The 26,360-nt window shown below is 51.2% G+C and overlaps 1 protein-coding gene across 1 annotated transcript in view; it reads right to left on the bottom strand.

Annotated features, from left to right (window-relative positions):
- Positions 1 to 26,360, bottom strand: part of LITAF (lipopolysaccharide induced TNF factor) — a 94,119-nt gene that overhangs the window by 36,274 nt on the left and 31,485 nt on the right. The window lies entirely within an intron of this gene.

Genomic DNA, 26,360 nt, shown 5'->3' with positions numbered 1-26,360 from the left:
GTAGGTTATGGCCCAGAGTGTGTTATGCTGGGTGCCTCCATCTGTTTGGGCTGCTGGGACAGAATGCCGTAGATGCGGGGTGGGGGGGGATTGGAAACAATGCAGATTTATTTCTCACAGTTCCAGGGGCTGGGAGGCAACCACCTTCTCTCTGTCCTCACATGGCATCAGCCGGCAGGGAGCTCCTGATCTCTTTTATCAAGGGCACTGATCCCATTCATAATGGATCGCCCTCACGATCTCATCACCTCCCCAAAGCCCAACCTCCTAACACATGGGGAGTTAGGTTTCAAGGTGTGAATTTGGGGGACACAAACATTCGGTCCACAGCACTGACTCTATGCTGCACAGAGAGGAGGGGGCAGGCAGGTGTTGAGATGGGGCAGATGGACGCACAGCTCAGTGCTGGCTTTGCCCCCAGGGACCTCCAGAAGGTCTGGGGCTCTCGGGGCTCGAGCCTGCAGGCAGGCTCCTACAGGAGAAGGGCCAGCAAGAAGGAAAGGAGGTCAGCAGGCACTTTCTTGGCACCCCTTTCCCCGTCTCCGGTGCGTGGACCTGGCACCACCGCCTGGTTAGAATCATCACCAAACTCCTACAGTGACCTTTGACTCGGACCCCCACTTCTGGCTCCCCATTTTCTCCTTAGGGCCTTGTTCGCACAGGGTGTGTAATTATCCACTAAGTTAAGGGATTGCATTTTTGCTAAACTCACCAAGCATCATTACAGCATCTACTGATCTCATCCGCGTCCCCTCACATTCCCTTCACCACTGGATTTTTTTTGTTTTAAGATCTTATTGACTTATTTGTGATAGAGCGAATGCCAGAGAGATCACCGAGGGAGAGGGAGAAGCAGGCTCTCTGCTGAGCAAGGAGCCCGATGCAGGGCTCGATCCCAGGACCCTGGGATCATGACCCGAGCCGAAGGCAGACGCTTCACCGATGGAGTCACCCAGGCACCATGGATTGCTTTTTTAAAATAAACTTGTTTTGGGGAATCATTTTAGTTTTACCGACTGCAGTATGTTGAAGCAAATCTCTGACATCATCTCACTTCATCTGTAAACACATCTGTGTCAGTCTCTAAAAGATGAAGACTCTTTTTTAAAATATAACCGCAAAATGACGATGTGCTGGGGAAAAATAAAAAAAAGAACACATTTCTGAATTGTATCCAATGTCATCCAGTCTGGGTTTACATTCCCCCCCACCACACCACAGCTGTCTCATAAACATTTTTTAAAAGAATCTGGTTTATTTGAAATGGGATCCTGTGGAGTCTGTCTCCAGGCCCTGGACCTCAGCCTGTCTGGCACATAGTAGGTGCTCCCTAAATCCTTGCCGGGTGAACAAATAAGGCTAAAGAATTTTCAGAAGATGCTTGTGTCTTCAGAGTCGTTCTCAAGCTGTGCAGGATGCTCGTACCGCACCCTGACAGCCATGCTGAAAGGTAATGCCTTTTGTTGTCCCATTTTACAGAGGACAAGACTGAGGCACAGAGAGGCGAAAGGACCTGCCCAAGGCCACACAACAAGAAGGTGGTACCTGGATGAACAGGTAAAGAGGGCATGGGAAACTAGCCCACGTTTCCTGGCAACAGCCCTCCGTCTGCAGGGAAGGCTGTGCTGGGCCAGCATCACCCAATCCTAATTGCGTCCACCCCACAAGCATGGAGACAGATGGGCGTGTGACAGTTTCCAAGGCCAGGAGTTAATGCCTGTCGCCACAGACGCCCATGGGGGCATTTTTACGTTCATCAGCACCCTGCCGAGGAGTGCCTGACCTGCTTTCTCTCCTCCCCGAGGACTCCAGGAATGTCCTCCTTCGGGCTCCAGAAGGAGGACCAAAGGAATCTGAAGCTGCCCCATCGCCATCTGGTCGCGCAACAGATACACAGAGACAGTTACGAGACGCCAGCCATCACGGCAGGCCCTGGAGAAAAGAAATGGCCAAGGCCATGTTTGAGTCCCGTGGGGAGGCAGGACTTAAATGAGACCACCACATGCATTTATAATGGCCAATGGGAAAAGGGCACAGAGGAAGGTTGTAGAGGTTCTGGGTGCATCGGGGTAGAGTAGTCAGAGAGGGCTTCCTGGAGGAGGTGAGGCCAAGACTGAGGAACAGAAACTCCTGAAGCTAGAGTCTGGGTCCTCTCAGTATTTATTCTGAACGGTTCCGATTAACAACTTACTCCCAGGGATGATAATTACGAACAAGAATCTCAATGCCAACAATTACTGGATTATGTGGTTTTGTGTGTTTGTTTACATACGGCATCTCCTTTAATCTCTACAATAACCCAATGAGTAGAGACCATTGCAAACCACATTTTATAGAAGAGAAAGCTGGTGCTCAGTGAGGTAAAGTGATTTAGCCTAGTCGCAGAACACAGTGGGTGGCGAAGCTGGAATTGGAACCCAGAATGGCTGGATCATGATGCCGGATGGATTGCTGGCTGAACCCAGGCCTAGAGCCTCACGGAACCCTGTGAAGTTGTCTCCCTTCTCCAGCAGAGACCCTAGGTCCATCACAAGGTGATTTCAGAGCCACCGCCAGCAACAGCATGCAAGGATCTGAATTCTACTATGGCTCCGGGCCATACAAGTTGTGTGACCCGAGGCAGGTTCTGCAGCCTCTCTGAGCTGCTGCCTCTGCCCTGGAAAAAGGGGATGGCAATAAGGTTGATCTTGGGGGGCATTCGAGGCAGGAGAAACAGCAAGGACAAGGAGGTTGGGGCCCGTGGGACTCCGTTGCACTGTCCCTGGGACCCAGGGCATGGGGACAGGGAGGAGGAGGAGGAAGTCGGAGAACTTTCTGTTGGGGCAGTTGATTGAGAGCTTTTTGGGTTTGAGGGCTGCAGACACAGAGCCCGAGGGTGGGGATTTCTGTCCATTCTGCTCACTGCTCTCACCCCAGGGTCTAGAACAAGGGTGAGCACCCAGTAGGACCACACGGGTTGTTGGATGGATTGAATCAATGAGTGAGTGAATGCGCATTCTGGGCACAGTCTTAGAGAAGCAGCTGGGGAAGAGACTGGGCAGATCCTACTGGGATAGGAAGTTCAACAAAGACTTTTTAAAGGGGCCATGCTTCAAGCTACTGCTATTGTATGAGAGAGGCAGAGGGTTGGGGGGGGGGAGGGTAGAGAACATTCCAGAAAGAGGACACTCCCTGGGCCAAGCCTAGTGACTTGACTATTGTCTGCAGTTCACTGGGGCAGAGGATGCAGGCAGGTGTAGACCAGAAAGGTTGGTGGCAAGTCGGGGATGAGCCCCCAGAGTCTAGAATAAAGCATTTGGAGGCTGCCTGTCTGTGATGTGGAATCAGAGAGGGTTTCCAGCAGGTGTCCAGCAGGATCAGGGCTGACCGGTCCACCTGCAGGATGTCCCCCAGGCAGAACCTTCATCTTTTCACTGCTATCCCAAATGCATATGTCCCACTGCGAAGGCTGATACTTTCCTTGCAGGGAATAAATGCAAGTGTTCCAAAAATATTTACCAAGCACACCCTCCATGGCACAGAAACCATAGTGGAGAGGGATGAAAGGTTTACTTCCGCCGGCGCTGGGGCTCTCGGGCGTCTGTTGTTCCATTTCATTCTTCTAGCAGCCCTGTGAGGTAAGTTGTATTTCTGCCCCTTATTATCAGTAAGGAAACTGAATTGAGAAAGGTTTGGAAGATACAAATGTTGTGATCTGATGGGGTACCTGCACCCCAATATTTATAGCAGCAATGCCCACAACAGTCAAACTACGGAAAGAGCCTAGATGTCCACCAACAGACGAATGGATGAAGAAGACGTGGTACATGCCTACGATGGAATACTATGCAGCCATCAAAAGAAATGAAATCTTGCCATTTGCAATGATGTGGAACTAGAGGGTATTATGCTGAGTGAAATAAGTCAATCGGAGAAAGACAATTATCATTTGATCTCTCTGATATGAGGAATTCAAGAGGCAGGGCAGGGGGTCATGGGGGGATGGACAGAAAAAAAAAAATGAAACAAGATGGGACCCAGGAGGGAGACAAAGCTTAAGAGACTCTTAATCTCAGGAAACAAACTGAGCGTTGCTGGGCAGTGGGGAATTAGGGAGAGGAATGGGGGGGCCGGATGTTGGACACTGTAGAGGGTATGTACTATGGTGAGTGCTGTGAATTGTGTAAGACTGACGAGTCACAGACCCGTACCCCTGAAGCAAATAATACATTATATGGTAATTTTTTTTAAAGTAAAGAAATTTTCTAAATATTAAAAGAAAGAAAGAAAGAAAGGTGGGTTAGAGAAAGGCCCAGGATCACACAGCTACTCTGGAGAAAATCTGGGTCCTGTTCCCAGGCCATCTCAATCCAGAGCACCTATGCTCATCATTGCTCTGAACAAAGCACAGACCCTGCTTTCTGCCAGCAGGTTGGGAAAGTCAACCACCGTACTCAGGTCAGGCGCTTGCAAAAGGGCTGCATCTGCAGGACTGGCCTCAGCCTTACGTCACAGGCCGGCGCTGAAGAATGTGATATTTGCTGTTGCGTAGGGTTGTCGTTGAGGACGGTGTTGTCAGCTCTGGCATATTGCTGTGGGCCCTGTATAAAGGGCAGATAAGAGAAAAGCCTGGGGTTCTTCAGACCCAGGGAGCCAGGCTTCCTGTGAGCTCTTAATTTGTTTTCCACGATGGAATGGTGACCCCTGTGATTATTTCCCTTTTTGCTCTGGCCACTAGGAACCTCAGATTAAATGTACCTCCCAGCTCTGGAAGCAGTATTGTGCTTTAACGTGGGTGTTGTTTTATTTTCCTTTCCTCCTATTTTATTATTATTATTTTTTAAAGATTTTATTTATTTATTTGACAGACAGAGATCACAAGTAGACAGAGAGGCGGGCAGAGAGAGAGGAGGAAGCAGGCTCCCTGCCGAGCAGAGAGCCGGATGTGGGGCTTGATCCCAGGACCCCGGGATCATGACCTGAGCTGAAGGCAGAGGCTTTAATCCACTGAGCCACCCAGGCACCCCTATTATTATTTTTTTAATGATCATTTCCTCCTTTTAAAAAATCTTATTGTTTTGTTGCAATCTTTGTTAGTCACTTCCAATCCATTTTGGCAAGGGGTAGGTTATAAATAAATATATACAGGGATTTATTCCAGGGATAAAAGGATGGTTCAACATCCACAAATCAATCAACATGATATTCCACAACACAAAATGAAAGATAAAAATCATATGATCATCTCAACTGATGCAGAAAAAGCATTTGACAAAATTCAATATCCACTTATGATTTTAAAAAACATTCTCAACAAAGTAGGTATGAACAGAACATATGTCGACATACTAAAGGCCGTGTATGCCAAGCCCACAGCTAACATCATACTCAACAGTGAAAAGCCAAAAGCTTTTCCATTAAGATCAGGAATAAGACAAGGATGTTCACTCTAACCATGTTTATTCAACATAGTACTGGAAATGCTAGCCCTAGCAATTAGGTGTGCAAAAGAAATAAAAGAGACCCAACTAGGAAAGGAAGAAGGAAAACTGTCACTAGCTGTAGACATGATTTTATACATAGAAAACCCTAAGGACCACAAAAAAAAAAAAAAAAACCTGTTCAAACTAATAAATTCAGAAAAGTTATAAATAATTCAGTACAAAGTCAACAAACAAAAATCGGTTGTATTTTTATATATTAACGACAACCTATCAGAAAGAGAAATTAAGAAAATAATCCCATTTATAATTGCATCAAAAAGAATAAAATACCTAGGAGTAAATATAACCAAAGAGATGAAAGACCTGTACACTGGAAACTGTAAGATGCTGATGAAAGAAATGGAAAATACGGGGCACCTGGGTGGCTCAGTGGGTTAAAGCCACTCTGCCTTCAGCTCAGGTCATGGTCCCAGGGTCCTGGGATCAAGCCCCACATCGGGCTCTCTGCTCCGCAGGGAGCCTGCTTCCTCCTCTCTCTCTGCCTGCCTCTCTGCCTACTTGTGATCTCTGTCTATCAAAAAAATAAATAAAATCTTAAAAAAAAAAAGAAATGGAAAATATAAATAAACAGAAAGCTATCCCATGCTTCTAGATTGGAAGAATTAATGTTGTCAAAATGTTCACACTACCCAAGGCGATCTACAGAGTCAATGCAATCCCTATCAAAATTCCACTGGCATTTTTCACAGAAATAGAACAAGCGATCCTAAAGCTTGTACAGAATCACAAAAGGTCCCAAGGAGTCAAAGCAATCTTGAGAAGAACAAAGCTGGAGGCATCATGCTCTGTGATTTCCAACTCTGCTACAATAGTACAGTAATCAAGAATGCGGTACTGGCAAAAAGACAGAGACATGCATCAGTGGAGCAGAACAGAGAACCAGAAATAGACCCACGCATATATGGTCAATTAATCTATGACAAAGGAGGCAAGAATATTCAGTAGGTAAAGGAAACTTTCTTCAATATATGGTGTTGAGAAAACTGGACAGCAACAAGCAAAAGCTGAAACCAGACCACTGTCTTACACCACGCACAAAACCTAACTCAAAGTGTATTAATGACTTCCCTGTGAGACCTGAAACCATAAAACTCCCAGAAGAAAACACAGGTGGTGGGCACCCTGACATCACTCTGGGCGATGGTTTTTCTGGAGCCGACTCCAAAAGCAAGGGAAACAAAAGCAGAACTAAACAAACGGGACCACATCAAACTAAAAGTCTTCTGCACAAAAAAAGAAAGAAAGAAAGAAAATGAAAAGGCAGCCTACCAAATGGGAAAAGGTATTTGCTAACCATAAACCCAACAAAAGGTTAATATCTGAAAAGAAAGAACTACAACTCAATAACAAAAACACCAAACAATCTAATTTTAAAATGGGCAGAGGATCAGGATAGACATCTTTTCCCAAAGACATCCAGATGGCCAGCAGACACATGAAAAGATGCTCAAGGTCACTCATCGTCAAGGAAATGCAAACCAAAACCACAATGAACTATCACGTCACACCTGCCGGACTGGCCAGTATGAAAAAGACAAGAAAAAACAGAATGTGGAGAGGGGGAACCCTCATGCACCATTGGTGGGAATGCAAACTGATACAGCCACTTTGGAAAACAGTACTGAAACTCCTCAAAAAGTTAAAACTCAGGGTACCTGGGTAGTTCAGTAGGTTAAGTGTCCACCTTCAGCTCAGGTCATGATCTCAGGGTCCTGGGATCACGTCCCGCATCGGGCTCCCTGCTCAGGGGGGAGCCTGGTTCTCCCTCTCTCCCTCTGCCCCTTCTCCCATTCTCTCTGTCTCTCTCTCAAACAAATAAATACAATCATAAAAAAAAAAAAAAAAAGAGTTTTTAACTAGACCTACCATCTGACCCAGTAATTCCAACTCTGGGTATTTATCCAAAGAAAACAAAAACACCAATTTGGAAAGATGTTCTGTGCCCCCATGTTCACTGCAGCATTATTCACAAGAGCCAAGACAAGGAAACAACCGAAGTGTCCATCAACAGATGAATGGATAAAAAGCTGTGGTACAGATTTACCAGGGAATACTATTCAGCCATAATAAAGAATAAAATCCTGCCATTTGCAACAACATGGATGGACTTGGAGGGTCTGACACTAAATGAGATAAGTCAGACAGAGAAAGAGAACTACTGAATGACTTCACTTATACGTGTTATCTTAAAAACAACAACAACAACAACAACAGGACAAAGAAATCAAAACCAAGCAAAGCTCATAGATATGGAGAACTAATTGGTGGCTGCTGGCGGGGTGGGGGTAGAGCCGGGAGTACGGAGGGCAAAACAGATGAAGGGGATCAAGAGGTACCACCTTCTGGTTAGAAAAGAAACAAGTCATGAGAATGCGATGTCTGGCACGGTTAACTACAGTCTGTCCCATCACGGTGTGTATTTGGAAGTTGCTAAGAGAGTAGACTATGAAAGCCGTCATCCAAAGGAAAAAAAAAAAAGGGTTTCATAACTGTATAGTGACAGTAATTGGATTCGTTGTGGTGACCATTTCACCACATACACAAACACAGAACTGATACATTGTAACCTGAAACTAACATAACATTCTATGTCAATTATACTTCAGTATCAAACCATGTTAACAGGTGAGTTAATACACAGACGAGAAATGAGCAACAGTACTACCTATTAGATCAGGGTTTCTCATCTTGGTGCTCTCGGTATTGGGGCCTGGAGGACTCGTTGCTGGGGGCTGTCCTGTTCCCCGGACGATGCTCAGCAGTAGCCCTGGCTTCCGCCCACCAGAGGCCAACAGCACCCTCATCCCCGTGGGACAGTTGAAGAGGTCTGTGGCCAAATGTACCCAAGTGGTGAACTTGCATGTGGGGAAGAACATATGCTCTAGCCCGAGCTCCTCCAAGACGGTCTGAGGGTGTTTAAGGACAGTACCCAGAGCTTGGGGCGGGGATGGGGCTTGGCAGGGTGAGAATTCCGCCCCTCCCTGGTCCCCCACCTGCAGAGACGAAGAGAGGCTTGCCCCAATGTCATATCGCCTGTCTCTGGGCTGCCAGCACACAGAGCTCTTGCCCATGTCAGCCCCATGTGGTCAGAATGAGGTCCTCATTTCACAGAGAAAGGCACTGGGGTCCAGAGAGGCTGAGCAAGTGGCCCAGCATCACACAGCAAGAGGATGGCAGGGCAAAGGGGTGCAGAAGCCAGGAAGAACAGAGAGTGACCCCTGCAAGGGCAGGGAGGTCAGCTGGAGCCCGAGGCATCAGTCAGATCGGACTGGGCAGGGGTCCCCAGGCAGGGATATCCTAGCACAAGAAAGGCCCACAGGCAGGCTCGAGAACAGCTTTCTTCTGACAGGGGAGGGGAGAATCCTGAAAGAAGGGAAAACCGGCCCAAGAATGTTCACAGCATGGGGTGCCTGGGTGGCTCAGTGGGTTGAAGCCTCTACCTCGGCTTACGTCATGATCCCAGAGTCCTGGGATGGAGCCCAGCATCGGGCTCTCTGCTCAGCAGGGAGCTTTCTTCCCCCTCTCTCTCTGCCTGCCTGCCTCTCTGCCTTCTTGTGATCTCTGTCAAATAAATAAATAAAATATTTAAAAAAAAAAAAAAAAGAATGTTCACAGCAGCCCCATTTACAATAACCAATAGGCGGAAACAACTCAAACGTCCATCAACAGACAAACGCGTAACTACGAGATCCATCCACATCCAGGAATCTTATCTGGTCATAAAAGAAGTCATGTCTGACACACATTCTGATGTGGATAAGCCTTGAGAACGCACAGTTCCTCGGATACCCTTGACAGCAGACCGGTCCTCCTGTCTTGATTGGGGAAAGCTTAGGGAGGGACACATGTGCAGCAGCGAGGGAGGAAGGGGGCATCTGCCCAGCCAACCAGAGCAGCCAGATCAACCCCCGAGATCCATGCGGTGACGGATGTCCCAGCCAGATCATCCTCACATCTGAACACACAATGTTCCATGATGAAATCTCAAAAAAGCTGTTTTTAAAACCACCACCAAAGATAGGGTGGGGGGTAACTCTCAAGGCCGAGGGTCGGCTATGACCCGGCCTTGCTGCGTGACCCTGGGCCCCTCATCTTCCAGAGCCTTGGCTTCCTTATCTGTAAAATGGGCACATCAATGGCTGCCCATCTGCGATGTTTCAAGGAAGGGAAGATGAGGGAGATGCTTGTAGCAAAAGCCTGCCAGACAAGTGCTTCATAGACTTGAGTCACTAGCTATTAGACTCTGGATGTACCTCTTCCTACCAACTTTTCCCCTGAACTCCAGAAGCCTCGAGAACACCCATTCCAGGAATGAGGCAATTCCTTGAAATCTGAAAAGGCTGCAGAGGCTTTTCTGGCTTGGGAAAGAGACAAAAGCCTTCCCTGCTGTCCAAGCTCTTGATCCTAAAATCATGCCAGCCTTCTTTCCCTGGACCCAGAGGCCCTTGTCCAACATTTCTAGCTTCAAGATACCAAATGACCTCAGCAATGGGCAAAGAGATCCTCACAGCCACCGCCACCGGGGGCCATGGATCCAGGCCCCCTACCCCCATCCCCGCTGCTCCTGGTAGCTTTGGGGACCGCAGGGAAGGCAAAGAGAAGCTGGCATTGACCCTGCAAAATAATCCAGCACGGGTGGGATGGGGTGGTGGGGGGACCCCACAAAGGAGCAAGTGTGCAAGGAGCCCGTCTATGTACAATGGCCCCTCAGAAACCTGTCCCCAGGGAAAACAGAGGATCTCTATTGGCATGGCCTAAGAAAGAAATGTCTGTATTCTTTTAGGACCTGCCCTCACAGGCTCCAGGCCAAGAATGTGAGGCACAGCATCTTATTAAGTTTCTAAAATTATGCCTAGGTTGGGGGGTTGTCCAAGCCGAGGAGCGGGAAAGGATGTGGTGGGCGGGCAGGCGGGCAGGAAATCTTTAATCCGGCTCTTTGCATACGCCGGGCAGCGGGAAGGGAGTGCCCCTCCAGCAGATGTCAGGTCGGCCCTGAGAATCAAAAGCCCTTCTGTGCACAGCCTGGGCACTCAACTGTCTTTAAACACGGCTTTAGTGCCTTCCCAGATTGCCCAAGTTTTCCTTAGATGGAGGGAGTTGGGGGCAAGGGGATGGTGTCCTTGGCTAGACCAATTTAAGGAGCAAATGAGAGACAGAAAGCTCCTGGTGGTTAAAGTCTAGACATGGGAACAGGGTTGCTGTATAGGGTTGTGCAGGTTGCGCACTGCACAACTGCGAAGGGTTGTATTTTCAAATATGGAGTTGCACTGTGTACAATCTGCACAACCATTCAAGATGGCCCATGATGAACCAGCTAGCTCATGTGGCCAGGGTCTCACATGGGTGGAGTTGGGAGGCCAGTTTGTATGTGGGGGACAGACCAAGACCTCATCACAAATGTCAATCCGGACTGAAATACTTTGACACCCCTCCCCGCCCAGTACACACAAATAACTAAATCTCAGGGGGAGAGGGAGGAAGGAAAAGCCAAAGGGGTAAGAACCTCAAAGTTTGTGGGCTCTCTTACTTCCCAGATAGGGTTACCAGAAAGAAAAAAAAACAGAGTTGTCAGTGAAATCTGTTGAATAAACAATGACTAAAAAAAATTTTTAGCATAGGTACGTCCCAAATATTTCATGGGAATATATTTTCACTAAAAATTATCTGTTTGTCTGACATTTAAATTTAGCTGGACATTCTCTGTTTTTATTTGCTAAATCTAGCAATCCTACCTCCAGAGGACATGCCTATAAAAACTCTTTACCACCCACCACTACCTGGAAATAGCTATTAAAGCAGCAGCTAATTAGAGCATGTCCCCCCCCCAAGCCTTTTGGCTGTGGTGCTGTAGGCAGGGTAGAGGAATGTGAGCGGCCTCCCCCTGCACCCCTGCGCAAACACACAAGTGACATGCGGTGCCCTCCCTTCTCCCCTGGAGGCTCTGAGATCACCACCTGGCCTGGCAAAGAGCTATATCGGACCGTAGGTGCCCAGCGCGGCCGAGTGCCCCTGGGGAGGATGGAAACTCAGCCTTAGAGCCTGAGGATCTCAGGGCGCCGCCCACGCCACCGAAACCGGAGGAGTGAATCTTGCGCAAACAAGGCTAGCTGGGTCCAGATTTACCACTGGGCCTCTGCAGTAAGTCAGACCAGGCAGTTTCCCAGGCCTGGGACACTGTGGCTTTGGGGAGCGCGGTGGACTTAGGCTGCAGCATTGGGGGTGGGGTGGGACAGCCTGGGTGGGGAGATGCTCAGGCCCAAACCAGGTGGAAGGCAGGTAGAGAATGAGGAAGGAGGGGCCTTAGTCTATTCCGTGGTTTCCATGGGAACGGCTGGCTGGCCTCTCACAGGGCCACCTGTGGCCAGAGCACACTGCACATGGCTTGTGGGCATTAGAAGTCCCCCCCCCCACAAGCCGGCAGGACACTTACGTGTCCTGGGAACCTGCAGAGAAAGATACCCAAGGCCAGAGCCCCAAAGGCCTGGTTCCTGAGCCCCTAAAGAGCCCTGTCAGAGAGCAAGAGGGTGTCCCCACTTCCCTGCCCCAGCTCACAACTGGCCACCAACTTCCTCACCCCTGCTCCCCACCTCTCTATCTGTCTGACCCCCCAGGAAGGGCGGGGAGGCGAGGAGGGGCTGAAATGACGTGGTAGGGGTGAGTCAGCCCTCTGTGGGAGCAAGTCCACCTTGCTAGACCAGAGGTGACTGGGTGCCATCAGAGCTTCCCCATTATTTTCTGACGGGGGTGGGTCCCCTCCCCATCACTCCAGATCCCTATTCCCTGGAGAGGCTCAGGGACACGTGGTCCCTGCAAAAGCTGTCCTGTGGGGGGCATAACCAGGAGGTGCCCTCTTCCCGGAGAGGACTAGCTGGTCGGGTTCTTGATTCTGGGTTAGGTTTCCACTTCCAATCCCTGTGGTGGGAGAGAGGGAAAGACACTCACTTGGGCAGAAAGACCAGATCTCCTGTACCACCCCAGCAGTGGGGGGGAGGGGAGACAGCCATGCAGCCAGATGCCAGGTCCCTGGGGCTGCTTTCTCCTAATTATCTGGGGACCTCCTTCACAGCTGGGTTTGTCTGCCTGCTTAGACCTGCCCCACAGCAGAGGCACCCGTGATTCACGTACTGCCAACTCCTGGAGGGCAAAGCCCAGGCTGATTCAGACTGTGCCGCCTGGAGAGCCCCCAGAGGGAGAAGGCAGTCAGGGAAGGCTTCCAGGAGGAAGCAGCTCCGGGCAAGCCAGGGTTCGTTGACAGAGGAGAGAGGAGGGCATTGTTATAGGGAGATAATGGGATCCAAGGTGTGGCACAGGTGCAGGCTGGGCAGGCAGGTAACCATTGGCAGTTCAGGCTTGCGGAACTAGGAACACGGTGGTAGTTACAGAAAGGGCTGAACACAAAGAACATTCTGGAAACCGGAGTTTGGACTCAAGAAAGCCAGCCTCTACCCTGCCCCATGCTGCTGCCAGGTGCCTCTGGGCAAAGCCACTTTTCACTCACCGAAGCTCGGTTTCTACTCGAAGATGGGAAGAATGATGGGGACGCGTGTCACTGTGGGGCCCCTTGTCTCCCTGCCAGTCCTGGGGACTGGTGCACACTCGCATGCACCCGTACATTTCGTTCATGCCCACAACACATGCAAGGAACGGGTCATCCCCATGTACAGACTGGGAAGTTGAGGCTCAGGCGGGTGTCAGAAAGATGTCGCAGGTGCCGAGGGGACCAGCTCCAGCAAGGAGAAGACATCTTTGAGCTGAAGGAGTTGAGAAACACAGAAGAAGGAAGGCCATCTTAAAATATAGGTGTTTGGGTTTGGCCGGGGGTTCCTGACCAGAGCCCCTAAAACATCCTGCCTGATAGAGGGTCTTCCGCATGCTAATGAGATGACTCCAGGCAGGGGGAGGATCGGGACCCTGAGGACTGAGCTCATTCCCTAGTGGCCTGGTCACGCCTCCGTAATAATGAAACCTCAATAAAAACCCCTACGTGATGGGGCTCGAGGGACTTCCAGGCGGGTGAACACACCCACGTAGCCCAGGTCCACGGGGACTGAGAACCCTGTGTTCAGGGGCCTTTCAGACCCCATGTCCCCCTTTATCTGGCTATTCCTCTGTAATAAAAATTCTCCTGTAGAGGAAAAAAAAAAATCCTTTCTAATAAACTGTAAGAACGAGAGAGTCCTTTCCTGAGTTCTGTGAGTCCTTCTAGCAAATCACGGAACCTGAAGCTGGGGCGGGGGGAGTCATGGGGAGCCCCAAGTTTGTAGTCAGCTGGGGAGAAGGGTGGGGAGGCTGGCATCTCAAGTAGGGGCTGCGGGGGTTGGAGCCCTTAACCTGGGGATCTGCCGCTACTCTGGATACTGTCGGAATGGAACAGCTAGTGAGCACGTCAGATGGGTTTGTCTGGGCTTTTGTTGTGTGTGGTGGACTAAGCACCAGATGGCTTTCTTCCCAGCAAGGGACCCCCGTAATGTCCCTGCTTGCTGGAAGATGGAGCGTTTCGAGGGGGTTGCTGGGGCCTGTCGTGGGGATGGGCGAAGGAGACGTGAGCTGAGAGCTCGGCACAGCTCTGCGTGGGATCTCGGGTGGAAGCCTGTGCCCCTAAAAGGGGGCCCTAGCTGCCATGCGAGGTCCATGGGCACTGCCCACGGCGTGTGAGAGACCACCGGCTCGGCCCCCTGCCGGGACCAAGCCAGCAGCAGAAACAGAAGTGAGCCGAGTATGCCTCTAACCACGGGCATCCTGAGCTAACAGTTCTCTTCTGAACGTTTGCAGGGGATGCAGTGTTTCTCCTCTGTAGGAAAATCAGCCACACTGAGTATGACCGCACGAGGAAGGAATCCCACGCCGCCTCCTACCAGGAGGACAGGCGATAGGGAGGGGTGGGGACTGTGGCAAACAGAGAACAAGGCCCCATGTAAAGGGTGCCCAGCCAGGACACGTCGACAGGAAAACCTCTACCTGAGGTTTTCCTCTTACGCAGAAATATCCCAGGCGCAGCCCCCCCCGACCAGTGACAGACAGGAGCTGCGGGGTACCAGGCCAGTTCTCTGGCCCCTCAGGCAGCAGGACTCCAAGGCAGGTTCTACGCAGTGTCCCAGGGCTGCCCCGCAGGCCCAAAGCAGGGACCGCCCATTCACACCAGCTTCCCTTCCCAGGCCCCCTCCATGCTTCCCGGGACCCTCTCCCTTACAAACTGCTGCGCACCCAGGTCCCGGTGTCAGAGCCTGCTTGGGGAGGCCACTGAAACTCGGGGCTGGATCCAAGGACTCCTTACATCTGTGGCCAGTTTTTGCTGACTGGGGCCAGGGGGCTGGGGGGGCTGGCCCGGGACTGCAAGACCTTCCCATTTTTAAAAGCCAAACCAGAATCCAGAGTCCCCTATGAAACCCCATGAGCTTGAATTGCCAGCTCAGATTAAACAATATGACACAAAATAAAACAGACCAAAACAAAAGGCATCTGTGGGTTTGCTCTGGTCCTTGACCTGCCAGTTCAAAGCAGTGGGTGGAGGGCGGTGGGGGGGGGGGGCGGAAACAGACGCACTCGTTTGGGGTGGGAGAGAGTTGGGTTTTTGGCAACCCACTCCAGCAGCATGAGTGGGGAAGGCGGACGAGGCCCTGTGATGGGCTAGGCAGCACGGCCTGTTTATGGGGTCCCAGCTGGAAGCATCTGGAAGGCCCCGTGTGGCCACCTTCGTGGGCCTGCAGTAGACACAGGGTAAACAATCAGCTGGAATGCTTTTCCAAACACACAGACCCCGAGCCGCCTGCGGTCTCCCCCGACTCGCTGGGTGGGGAGAAATCCCAGGACCCCCTCCACCCAGGCCTGACATCTAAGCTCAGGCCCAGAAAAAACAAATTCAGGGCGGCCCGAGCGCCCAGGGAGGAGGCAGTCGTGAGAGAGCCCCTTCTAGACCCCACACTCGTGAACTTCTTTTTAATTCTGTGCAGATGGAGGAGACGGTCTTTGCAGATTTCCATCTCTCCACACGGCCCCACGTCTGTCCTCTTGCAGAGAAAACACAAAGAGTGTCTCTTGAGATTGTTCTTGCATCATTTCACATGGTTATTTAAAGCCGTGGCTTTTCTGCCGCCTTTTTGGAATTTAAATGAAGAAGAGAGGGTGTCCAGAGTCCAGGCGGTAATGTAAAATTTTGATTTTGCGTGTTTAGTGTTCTACAACCAGCCAAACCCAACTGCGCTTGTTCCAAACGGTTTAGTATGTTCAGTAGATTTTAAGTTGTAACTATATCCACTGGTGGTGGGGGGAGGAGAAGAGGGCTCCCTATAATCTGTGTACTCCATATATATTGTTAGCTCATTGAATCCTCATTACGACCCAAGTAGCTGTACAGCACTGTATCATTAAAATGTCTTTTGGTTGCAAGGGCTAGAAACTTACATCAAAGGGAACGTATGGGCTTACATAAATGGAAAGTCCATAGTAAGGACTTCAGGCATGGTTGGATCCAGGAGCTCAAATGCTGTCATCAGGAACCTCTCTCTCTTTCTTTCTTTCCCTCTCTTTCTTTCTCTCTCTCTCTCTCTCAGCTCTGCTCTCCTCTGTGACTATTTCATTCTCAGGGAGTCCCTTCTCTTCTGGTTATAAAGATGATCTCCAGCAGTTCCAGGCTTCTGACCAGCCAACCAACCCAAAAAGGTGGAAAGAGAACACCTTTTTCCAACAGTTTCAGCAAAAGGCCCATGACGGAATCTCACTGGTCTGGTGTGGATCATTTGACCCGATTCCTATGGTTAGGGTGATAGAATTCCCGAGCACATGTCCACACCTGGACTTCGAGAGGGTCGGCCCTGCTAAAATACAGGTGATGGGTGGATAGTGACTAACCGCAAAAGGAGTGCTGGTCCCTGGGCATTTAAAAGTAACAGATGTCTACCACAGTGAGTGTGTGAGAACGGCGAAGCCCGTGGCATGAGCAGGGCCATGTGAACACTTGCACAGGTTGCGCACTGCACATCTTGAGGAGGCTCCATTGACATTCTCTGTCATCGTACATAAATACATTTCTCATAACAAACTTCCAACGTGGCGGCTAGGTGTGTTATAATCGAAAAACATGGCCACAGTAATTTGCAATTCTTATCATCAAGGGACAGAATCTGTTTCCTTGGCCCTCCAATCTGGGCCGGTCTTGTGACCTGTTTTGACTCAAAGAATGCAGCAGAAGTGATCCTGCAAGTTTTGAGGTTAGGCCTTAGGAAGCTGGGTTTCCACCTTCCCCCTCTTGGAATTCTGCCTGAGACTAGTGTGTAAGGAAATCAGCAGCCTCTAGGAGGAGAAGCGGGTCATGGGAGGGAGAGTCGATGTACCCAACTGTCGGGCTCCAGACTAGAGGACCTGAGGAGGGGAGAAAAGTGTGCTGCATCCATCCAGTTAAGTTGGAAACCAGTTTCCAGAACATTCTCCCCATGCGGTTCTCGGTTAGAATTTGCCAGAAGAGGAACATGCATGAGGTTTAGAGGGTGGAAACAAAGCAGTGCATGAGACTCTGTGAAGGTCGGCATGGTCCGATGACATGACGGTGTTCCCTGGGATGACCTCCCCCCATATCTGTTTATGAGTCTGCTTTTTGGGGATCGGAGTCTAAGACAGGCTTCTCGGGAGACCCTGAGCTCCCCTGGGCTGAGTGCACAGGGAGCCCAGTGACGGAGCCCAGAGCAGAAGGAGGGAAACCTTTCCTTCATTCATTCAACAGTCAGCGAGCTCTTGCTTTTGTCAGTGCTGGGGACAGAAAGAGCCTAGAATGTGGGGTCACCCGAGCTGGTGCTAATCCTCACCCAGAGATATGGGCAAGTCATTCAACATCTCAGAGCTTCATTTAATCCTCACAGAGGTCCCATGAGCAGGAAATGTCATGGTTCCATTTTTCAGATGAGAGAATGGAGGCAACAGAGAGGTCGAGTGACTGCCCCAAGGCCACACAGCTAGTCAATGGCAGAGCCAGGATTCCTACCCAGAGATGAACTCCAGATCCTATGTCCTTAGCCACTTCCTTAAAAGTTCTGGAGACTGAGCTGAGGAAAGTCCCAGAATTTAGGACTTGCTCCCAGTAAATGGTATGAATTTTTCCATAATACTTGGGAGAATGATCTCATTACTTTGCTTTTCTAAGTCTGATGAAACTGGGATCTGATCCTCCTTGCCAGGGTGGGCAGGCCTTTGCCACTCAGAAGCCTGCCTCCCTAGAGACACCCCGCCACTGGCACCACAAGCCTCTGCCAGACAGCCCAGTCTCCACCCCCTACAATGTAGACACCCACTCTGAGTGTAGCAAGCTCCCCTTCTTCCCAGCCGCACCCCAGGTGCTCAGGGCTGAACTGTGCACATAACCAAGGCTGCCCACAGTGATAGCTTCAGTAATGGGCACAGGACCCAAGCTGAGCCAATGAGACTCAACCCCCAAGACTGTGCCTAGAAGTTTTAAAGAGGAAATCTCTGTTGGGCCAGTGAGATAAAAGCCTGGGGCTGAGGGCACCATCTTTGCCAGCAGGTGGAGAGAGCCCATCTGAGAATGAAGGCAACACAGAGGAAACCAGGGCCACGAGGTGGAGTCAGATCCCTGACAACACTGCCCAAGTGCCTGGATTCAGCCATTCCTGAAGCTGTCCCACCCCCAACTTTCCAAGGACAAGAAACAATGGATTCTGTTTTGGCAGAAGCCAATCTCAGTGGGATTCTGTTCTTTGCGGCTGGATGAATCCTGACTAAGGTAGGAGGCTTTGTACTAATAAATCAAGGCTTGTTGATTTCTCTACTGGCCCAAGGCAAACGCAGCCCTTCAGAACACAAAAACATAGTTGCTCTTTGAAGGAGACTGGAGGGAGGGGGAAATACCTCTCATTCTTTGGTGATGAATCAACAGCCAAACTAAGACCTGGTTCATTTCTCAAGCAGGTTATTTTGCCTAACAACTATTACTCATCCTAGCCCCAACCAGCCCTGAGGTTGGTGTGGCCCCAGAGAACCTGCTAGGCTCAGAGCCACCCCAGATTTTCCACGTTCCTGGGGAAAAAAATATCTATGCCATTGCTCCTTTCTCTTCCAGCTCAGGATCCTGGGAACTAACTGGCTTTTCTAAAGCTCCAGGAAAACACTTTACGGAATGTCCAGCCAAATCAACACCCAACAAAGCTTGCAATGCACCAGGGGGCATCTGGGAATGGAGGGAAATCCACATCACACTAGGAAGTGTCCAAAGAAGTCGGTCTTTCCCCTTCTGAGTGGTGGGCTAGCATAGGACCTTAGAAGCAAAGTGGGTTGGGGGGAGGTCAGCAGGGGGCAGACGAGGAATGGCTTTAAAGGCTGAATGAGCCAAAAAGTGAGACTCTTTCTGGAAGGACGGAGACCGTATGGGAAGATTCTAGGCTGGAGAAATCAGACATGACCTCATCTTAGTTAGATTAGGTGCCCTAGAAACGGAGCCTGAGATGGGCATTTGCATGCATGTGGCTTTTTGAGGGGGAGGTTCTCAGGAGGAGGGGAATGTCATTCCCTTGGGGCTGCAGGGGGTAGGGGAGGCAGCTGAGCTGTTGGCCCCCTCTGCTCAGAGCAGCTAGCACACAGCAGTCTAATAAACAGGATCTGGGCAGTTCCTTCCTTCCTTGGCGGGGCCACATACCTGCTTCCAGGGAAGGGACTCCCTGGGGGGCTGCTGCTGGGTTGGGAGGGATTCACCAGGGACAGTGGAACACTGTGGTTGAGCACCCAGGGTTTGAATCCTGACTCTGGGGCCACAGTGGTGTGTGGATCGCAGGAGGCCGTGTAGATAAAACACAATCGGGTGTTAGATGCTCCTCTGCCCAGAGCCCAGTGTGCGGCAGGTGCCCCAAAAGTCTCACCTTTGCACACATCTCTCGGTGTCCCAGGCCTGGGGTGCTGGGGTGCAAGTTTTGGAATCAGTGTCACCGTGTGTGTTGGGGGGGTGTCTTCCTGGGCCCTCCCCAGCTCCTGAAGACACTGACTGACATTCCTTATGCCAGGTTTTACCAGAGCCCAGTTTTAAGGGCATCTAAACCTGTCTGCGTTGGGGGTCCTGGTTCCTCATTCCCCTTCCCACTCATGGTCCCTCCGGATGGAAAAGCGTGGGCATGAGAATCAGGTCTGGACCATAAACCGGGGGGTACTAACAGAAGGAACTCAGTAAGAGATGTGGGAAGTCTGGCCTTGGCCTTGAACCAGAATTACTTCAATGATCCTTAAGGCCCTGAGGATAAGCCTAACCCCTCACAGCCCAGGCCCTTGGGGAAGATCTCTTGGGCCTCATGACTCACCATGACCCCTGTCCTGTGCCCTCGTTGCTCGGAATACTGATGAGTCCCTATTGTTCCACATATTGTTCCCTGGGCCTTTGCACCTGCTGGTTTTGCTGCCTGGGATGCCTTTCCCTACCTACTCCTGGCCTACTTGTCCTCTGCTCTGGTCTCAGGCTACCCCAGATTCCAGGAAGCCTTTCCTGACCCCGGGGCCTCCTTCCTGTTCCCCACCCACCTCCCTGTCTTGTGCTTGTCACTCTACTTGCTCACTCACCTCCCCAACAAGACGGAGCACCCTGAGGATAGCCCCCCAGCTCGACTGCCTTCCTGTCAGCAGTGCCAGAGCAATGCAGATGCTCAGGAAACAGGTGTGGCATAAATGAACGAAAGCCGGTGAGTGGGGTGGGCAGCCCATCCGCCAGCAGCTAATCAGACACCACCACTAAGTGTACCATGATTGTGCCAATTACCAAGCTAAGCCAGCGACACTGTCCTCCAAGCTGATGTGGACCACAGTTTGTGACGGCCACACACGGCAAGATACGTTTATTTATCACGTACACTCTCCCCATCAAATCAAAGTTTCCCGTTACCCTTGATGGATGGATGACAGGTGCCACGCGAGGGTAACTGTCACTGTGAGGTCAGCAACCTCTACTCTTCCCTATGGACCTGGCGCAGCTAAGCAATGTCTACAGAAGTTTTGTGATGATTGTCCCTGTTTTACATGGGTGGAAACTGAGGCTTAACATGGTGAAAGTCACCTGCCCGTAGAGGGTGGTAGAATAGAGAGGAGGAGTGGAACTGCAGAATGACAAGGAAGTTGGGGGTGGAACAGCTTCAGGAAGGGCTGAATCCAGGCACTCTGGCTAGTGCTTTGGGGGATCTGTCTCCACCTCTTGGCCCTGCTCTCCTGTGTGTTGCCTTCATTCTCAGGTGGGCTCTCTCCACCTGCTGACAAAGACAGTGCCCCACAGCCCCAGTATCAAGGGCTCCAGGCTAAGTGCATCGCAGAGCAGACAGTGGGGGTGGCTGAGTGGATTCTCAGAGCTGCCGCAACAAAGTGCCACAATGGGTGCCCTGAAACAACAGAGACTTCCCCTTTCGCCGTGCTGGAGGCCAGAAGTTTGAAATCAAGGTGTCAGCAGGGTCGTGCTCCCTCTGGGGACCTGCCTCTCCCAGTGTCCAGGGGCTCCTTGGCTGGGGGCCGCACCCCTCCATCCAGCCAGTCTTCAGGAGTATCTCTGCCTCTGTTAAAAATACTCCCTTCCACCTCTTACAGACACTGGTCCCTGGGTCTAGGGACCACCCTAAATCCAGACTGATCTCACTTCCAGATCCTAAACTTGATGACTTCTGCAGAGACCCTGCTTCTAGATAAGGTCACATTCACAGGCCCCGGGGGTCAAATCTTTGTGGGGGGAGGGGTCACTGTCAACCAAAGGCAGGTGCAGGGAGAAAGCAAGGGGAAGCTGAGAAAGTCGCGGAGGATGGCGGGCGGCATGGGGGAGGCACCGGAGCTGCGCGGGGACAGAGGGTCACCAGGCTTCACTCCCTGCTAGAAAGCCGTCTACAGAGGAGGAAGCAACCCAGGGAGGCCGTGAGGCTCCCGAAGGCCCAAGCTCCGGCCAGACAACTGTGTCTCACTCTATGACCCAGAGCGTCTTACGCCACCTCCCCTTGTGGCCCGAGGGCCCTCTGGCCCGGAGTCCAGCACGTAGGTCCCTTGGCTGGCCTGTCCTGGAGGAGGCCCCCACAGAGCCAGATGGATGTGGCTGTGGGCAGGCCCAGGGGAGATGTCACCCAGACCCTGCTTTGGGTTCTGTAGACATCACCAGCCTGGATCCCTCGGAGGACAGGGTCCGGGCCCCCGCAGGTGACCAGGCTGCGCCCTTCACCCGCCCCCTCACCCTCAAAAAGCACATGCTTAGAATTCCACAAGATTCCCACAGCAGAGGAAACAAAAGCCAGCCAGGGGCCTGGGGGGGGGGGGGTGGGAGGGCCTGGGAGTGGGGGGCGGGGAGATGTCCTGGGGCTGCCTTTCCCTAAGACTTGCTCTTACAGAGAAAGGGTGGCCTGTCCAGCCCCACTTGGAGCCCCCATTGAGGGCCTGGGGAGGGAGGGAGGGAGGCCTCTGTGCCCCAGCCCACACACACGTGAGCCACAGAGCCACCCACACGCAGGTCTGACCACGCACGCAGGTGTACCCATGACCCTGTGTGTACATTTTGCTGGGATGGAACACGGGTGGACACATTCCCCAAGGGGGAGCCTGGGTTCAGATCCCATGTCTGGAATCTCAGAGGAGTCACTCAACCTCTCGGCCTCAGTTCCCTCTTCTGAAAACTGAGATAGTAGTACCCACCCCAAAGGGCTGTGGAGAGGGGCAACTGAGTAAGTACAGGTAAGCACTGGGAAGCCTGGTACACAGTAGGTGCCGTGTAAATGCTACGGTGATTAGCATAAGCCACAGGTAAGTGTGAGGCTACCTATGAGTACACAGAGATACGCAAAGGGGATACATGTAATCCCAAACAAAGACTTCATGCAAACACACACACAGACACGCGCACACACCCACGCACACTCATACACACAGATGCGTTCAGAATAGGACAATGCGTGCCCAGATGCCACAGGCGTGCACACAGTCCCTCCAGCCAGTCCCCCATCTGGGTCACTCCCTTTTCGGGGCTTCCCTTCCCCCTCCCCCGCCTCCCCTGGCCGGCTGGGTCCAGGACGCATCCGGGTGCCTTCCCCGTCCTAGTGCGCCTGTGTCATCTCTCCAGTTGCAACACGCCGTCCCATGCATGGTGGTTGCTGTCTGTCTGACCTCAGACACCCCACCACCCCCCTGCACTGTCCTTCCTCCTCCCTGGGGCATAGCCTGGGGCCTGACACCGGGCCCCAAAGTAAGAAATGAGGCTGAGCCGGAAAAGAGAACACAAACCCAAACTACAGCAGCTCCTCGTGCTTCCCTCCTCGGATCAGGGATCCGCATCCCCAGCTGGACCCCATTTGGCCCTCGGAGTCCCACCCCTGACCCTCTGGACTGAAAGCTTTTGTGTGGGACAACAAAGGGCGTTTCTGATGCAGGACTCAGGGTTTTCATTCCTTCAAGGCCTGCATTGTGGGCTGGCCTAGGGCATCTCCACCCTGGGGCAAAAGCGGGATTCTGGGCAGCAGAAAGCCTCGGGTGTTTATGTGGGAGAGAGGGGAGAAGAGAGAGGCAGACGGTGGAGCCTTGCAGGCCGGGCTCCCTCTCCTCCCTGAGCCTCATTCTGCTCATCTGCATCCGGGGCAAGAAGCACACCATCGGGTGGCCCAGACCTTGCCCTTCCCACACTTGGAGAAACTCCCACTTTATGGGTCTCCTGTGGGTCCGAGCCTTGCTTCCTGCTGGGAAGACTCCAGGTTCCTGGCAGCTAGGACACAGGCATGGGACCCAAGCTGGGGTATCAGGTCCACAGGTGCCAGACAGAGAGGGCAGGAACAGGGGCAGGAACACCCACCTTCGGAAGCCAGACCTGCAGCCCTGGGACCGCAACTTCACCTCAAAGGCTCCTGGCATAAACGCACTTTCTAGACCAAACTCTGACATGGCACTTCCTGTCTACCAGGGTTCCCAGCGCTTACGTACATTAACTCAGTTAACCCTCTCGACAACCCTCTGAGATGGGCCCTATGAACTCGATCATCAGAGGAGGAGACGGGGCACAGAGAGGTTGAGCGACTTGCCCAAGGGTGCAGAGCGGGGAGGTGTGCCCCAGCTGGCCAGCGTCCCTTGGGTCAGTCTAGACCACAGTCTACAGAGCTCCCAGCCCCCTCTGGGAATTTCCTGGAAGGTAAGAGTGTCTTTTGTTCTCATGAGGGGGCTCTCGGTGGGCCCCCAGATCGGGGATCCTCTCCCAAAAGATCAAGTGATGATTAGAAGGAATTTTCAGCCCCATCCTTGGCCCACAGGGAGGGGAGAAGGGCCAGAGACTGAGTTCACGACCCATTATGTCTACAGGATGAAGCTTCTGTAAAAATCCCTCAACCACAGGCTTCGGCCAGCTTCCAAGGTGAACGCATCGCTGTGTGGGGAGCGTGGGGCACCCAGCTGCACGGGGTCACCAGCTGCTGTGCTGGGGACCCTCCCAGACTTCACCCCATTGTAACCCTTCATCTGGTTGTCCATATGCCATAGGTTTCCTTTATCATATCCTTGAGGGTACACTAGTCAACAGGGGTGTTCCCTGAGCCATGCCAGCAAATTCTCCAACCTGAGCGGGGTAGGGTATGAGAAGTCTCAGTGGCAGCCAAGTCAGACAGAAGTGGGGACACTCTGGGGACCTGATATTTGTGACTGGTGTCTCAAGTGGGGTCCTCTTGTGGGACCGAGTCCTTAAGCTGTTGGGTTAACTCCACATAGTCAGGGTCGGAACTTTATTAAATTAGGGGATACCTGGTTGGTGTGTGGAAAGCGGAAGAAGTGGCTGGGGAAATCCCCACATATTTATTGTCAGACGTGTTGTGTAGAGAAATGCCTTTCTTTTATCCTCAGGGATTAAATAAGATAGAGCACATGATAATACTCAGTGTTTCTTGGTAGCATTTGCCTTAACATGGTAATGGTGGGATTTATTTGGGTTTCGTGAGATAGAACTGAGTAGGGGGCCCTCAAATTCAGAAGATCTGTGGATTTGGAGAGGGGTAAAATATTACATCTTATTTCGCTAGCCTACAAGTGAAATTTAGTTTAGAACTTCAATTCCTAATGTAGCAACACCCACGAGCCTTGTGACTCTGTCACCAACAGGAATCACAGGATTTTTATAACTAATGACTGTCACTGTCGTTATACTTAGCTAGCTTCTTTTGTAAGCTGTGTATTTTATTTTGGAGCTATGGGGCTCCGAAAAAGATCCTGAATACTCAACTCTAGTTACTGAAATGCATGCCCAAAACAAAGACCAAAGTGCCCAAGTGTTCAAGGAAAGGGGAGGGATGTTAGCAATTTGGAATGCTTCAAAGATAGGAAGGCGAGATGAATGGAGAGATGGCAAGATGGAGGGATGGATGATGGATGGACGATGGATGGATGATGGATGGACGATGGATGGATGATGGATGGACGGACGGATACTTGGATGGATGGATGGAAGGAGGGAGGTACGTGAATAGATGGATGATGGGTAGATGGATGGAGGGAGTGAGAAATGGAGAGACCAAAGGATGGATGGATGATGACTGCATGGAGAGACAGAGGGATTGAGGGTGGATGGACGGACGGACGGACGGACGGAGAGATGAATGGATGGGTGGATGATGATGAGTGGAAAGATGGGAGATGGAGGGGTAGAGACCTGGGGGGATGGAGAGGCCAAGGGATGGATGCATGGGCAAGTGATAAAACAAATATAACAAAATATAACGAAGGTGAGAGGTACACGGCTGGTCACTGGACAATTCTTTCATCTCTTCTATATGTTTGAACATTTACACCATAAAATATCGGAGGAAAATATTTTTAAACGAGAGGAAAGGATGACACTGAGAAAGAGAAGAACATCCAAGATATGGGCAAAGATAGAAGATTCACCGTAAAGATCAGCTTTATCAAGTTCTCATCAAGATCAGATTACACAGAGAAGGAAAAGAACAAAAGAAGGGCAAGAACCAGACTCATAGTGTAGGTTCTGAGTAACTGTAAAATGAAGGGGGAGAAAAAGAAACCCAAATTTTCCTATAAGGAAATTTCAATGTCTAGAGCTGTCAACACGGTGGCTTCTGGTGACTTGGGGACACCAAGCCGCTGAAACACGGCAGGTCGGAACTGACACGTGCTATAAGACACACACCCGGTTTTGAAGACTTGCTACAAACATGAAAACAAAAAAGGACGGAAAACACCTCAGGGATGTTTTTAAAATATGGATTATGTGTTGACACATTACTATTTTGGATATATTGGACTCAATCAAATATACTGTTACAATTAATTTCCTCTGCTTCCTTTTCGCTTTCCTAAAGGCAGGTACGAGAAAATTAAAAAGGCACACGTGGCCTGCATCAGTTACATTTCCACTGGGTAACATGGGTCTGCAGGAAGTGCCCACCGTGGAAATCCTAAATGGACAAAGACACTGCGTATTTCTCCTGTGCTTGCGGAGTTGTTCTTTCGCAGGCCAGCCAGATGGGGGCGCCCTGGGAAGGGCATCAGTGCTGCCCTCTGCTTACCTTCGAGCTACGTGGGGTTTGGGGTTTTGGGTTTGTTTGGTTTGTTTTTTCATTTTTCTCATGGATGGTACCTCTGGGAGATACACTGTCCAGCTAGAGCCCAAGATATTTGGAAACAAAGTAAAATCTTTACATGTGGTCTGGGGGTTTCACCAGGCTGCAGAGCGGGTCCCCGGGATTTGGGGACACATCCCATTGGGTTCTCTGCCCTCCTTCCCCTTGAGGGCCCTGTGGTTTCTGACCATTTCTGACCGGATGGCTGTGCCACCCAAAGGCGGTCACCATGCCCACATGAGGTACCATGTGACAGTCTCCTGACCCTTCTGTGTGGGCAGTGGCAGAGCCCCAACAGGGGCAGGAATGAGGATTGGCACTTCTGGTC

This window comes from Mustela erminea, chromosome 20 (genome assembly GCF_009829155.1).
Source record: "Mustela erminea isolate mMusErm1 chromosome 20, mMusErm1.Pri, whole genome shotgun sequence".
NCBI lineage: Eukaryota > Metazoa > Chordata > Mammalia > Carnivora > Mustelidae > Mustela > Mustela erminea.
The sequence above is the reverse complement of the archived record's forward strand: the minus strand, read 5'-3'. Positions and strand labels throughout refer to the sequence as shown.